The following is a 3,083-nucleotide window of genomic DNA, read 5'->3' on the forward strand; positions in this document are numbered from 1 at the left end:
TAACAGCGATAATTTGATTCATTTTCAACAATTTGATTCAACGTATGGCTCAAAGACATTCAAGACTGAATGTCTTTGAGCCATACGTTGAAATTTATTTGACCCGTTAGCCAATTTCAATAACGTGAAGATTTTATTGAAATCATTGTTTGAAAAATTTTTTCATTTTGCGCTAGTACTACCTTAAAATTAATATTTTATTTTATAAAGTCATATTAATTATTGTTAATTGTAATAAATATTAGTAGAATTTGAAATAATTTATTATCAATAGATATGTAAAGAATAATTGTGTTATATTACCGTGTTTTTATTTACAGATTTCTTAGAAATGTTCTTTCCCAAAATCATTCTAATATTATTGTCATAAAATATTGAATGTCCCGCTGATGTGATATATACCGATTGACTTTGTAATTTAGTTACAAGTTCAATATGTTTATTAGTTTCTTCTTTATTTGGACATTCTAGTAGCCTATCTAGTTTTATTTTATACATTTCCTTTCCCGCCGCAATATCATAATAAAGTTCTAAAATATAAAATGAATATGAAAATATCTTATAGAAAATACAGCAAAAGACGATTTTTGCAAGAAAGATTTCTGATTTATGGATTGTTGTCAACATCTCCATAGCGGGGCTAGTGTGTTGTAACACTTTTTCTTTAAATTCTATAAATCTTTATACAATTATGATAGACTAATCATAAATGTTTTAAAATATTATATATTTATATTATATGTATTTATCTGGCTCAATAATACTTATAAATCCTTAATATCTCTCATAAATAAGAAAAAAATTACGTTAATTAGAATACAGAAAAAGAATACACAGTGAATCAATATACTTCATCTATGAGACATGTTGAGCATCTCCGAAGGATAAATTAAGCCATGAAGGAAGATAATCGTTTATGAGATTATATATTATTAAAAACATGAAAGGATTATGTATATATTAATCAAGTTTTTATTATTTTTATCTTAAGTATGATAATTGGTAATATATTTTTCTTTTTAAATGCATTAACAAAATTAAGAAAACAAAAATTTTTATTCTTTATAATAATAACGTAAAATATATGTTTAATCGTTAACATAAAATAAAATTGATAAAGATAGATTTTATTTAAGCAGCTGAATTTATAAGACAGTTATGAGATACTGGTCCAACAAGTTCTATATCGATGTTGACTGAAATATTTTTTTATAACTAAAAAAGTAAATAAAATATCAATTTGAATATTAAAGTTAAAAAATACGTTAATTTATATCTAAAAAACATTTAACATTTGATTGTTATTAATTGCTTTAATTACTACGTAGATTAAAAAAAAACACTCACTTAATAATTTTACTTTTGATGTACGAAAATGAAAAATGCACGTGTTTGATTATTAACAATCGAACATAAATTATTATCAATTTTGATTATCAAATTTTTGTAATAGCTATCTAAAATCAATTCAACCAAATGTTTTTGTTAATATAACCAATCATAATTTTATCCGTACGGATTTACTGTTTGGTGATATTAAATTTTTGTAAGGATAAAATTATGTTTCATTATATTAATCAAAACATTTGATTGAACCTATTTTAGATAGCTATTATCCAACTGTTTTTTCTGTACGATGCAACGCTTTATAAATAATGGCTACGTTCAACAGAGAAAATTTGACAGATGTCACTTTAACAACATGGCTACTATGATCTAACAAATTTCGAGCGTCCCTATTGAAAGACCCTATATATTACATGTGCTTCCAATATTTCTTGTTCACAATCTGTAAGTTGCTACAAATTTGTAAATTATTAAGTTTTTCTTGTAATCAGTTTTCTGTTAAGATCGTCTTTATTATTTAATAATTTCTAAAAATATTAGATATGGGAAAAAGTTCGTGGCGTTTTTTTAATGCCATTTAACGGGAAAAACGCCACGAACTTTTTCCCACACTTAAAAAAAATTTTTTTAATTTTAACTTAAAATTTTTTAGCCTCTGATCATGATTAAATTCTGATTCATCCTCATTGCCATTGTCTTGGTAGTAATGTTTGTATGTTTTTAAAAATTTAATGTTACCCATTCTCGCCGAACCGAAGAATTAGTTTACAATGAGTTTTATAACATGGATATCATTCAATGTAAATTTACGATAATTGCCTATTGACACCGTAGAGAATAATGACATCTGCGTTTATTTGTATGTGAAATGAGATCTTTAAATAATCTGATTTATACTATATTAAATTTATGTAATTTTTTCGAGTTGCTGAGAAGGGATAATAATAAATAAAATCTGAAATGTGCTGTATAGATCTCATAAGAATTAGAATAATAGAATAAATTAATTAATTTGTTTGCTTTGTATTTGATTTATTATTGCTTTGCAATCTTACGAGCGTGTAAGAATAATTTAATATTTTTAATACTTAACATAAAAATTCGTCTAATAAATCAAAACATGAACATACATTAATTTACAAAGCATATATTTCGGCTCCAAATCGAATTATCCTCGGCAGTGTAAATGATTAATATACAAATTTTTTACAATAAATTTTTCTTAAATGAAATAAATGCTTTCCCATTATATTTATAATACTATTTATTGAATAAAAAGTGCTAAAACGAGGTTTGTTAGAAATCGACATGATAAATGGAACGCATGCAATAAATTATTTAATAAAAAAATCATTTAATAATTCAATTGAACATATTTCGTTTCACAAATCGTAGATTTCGGAATAAAATTGAACCATTCTATAAATGATTAATATACAAATAATGTTAGATTCGCATTCTCTAAAAAAAAAGGATAGATTGGAATATAATATAACTGTAATTACAAAGACGAGGAAAGTATTATCTCAATTTGCTGAAACAGTTACATAACAATGGCTGTGTCTCTGATCCATCCGCTTAACACTATAAACAGATGTGCGTTGTGATGTCAATGAAATAAGAGGTTGAAAGTTAAAACACATTTTAATATACAGATACATATACATTGTTATCACTGTTCAGCGATCATGTCTTTAATACTGCACACTGAATAATAATGACGACATATTTCTGTA

Source organism: Atta colombica, unplaced genomic scaffold (assembly GCF_001594045.1).
Source record: "Atta colombica isolate Treedump-2 unplaced genomic scaffold, Acol1.0 scaffold197, whole genome shotgun sequence".
In the NCBI taxonomy this organism is placed as follows: Eukaryota; Metazoa; Arthropoda; class Insecta; order Hymenoptera; family Formicidae; genus Atta; species Atta colombica.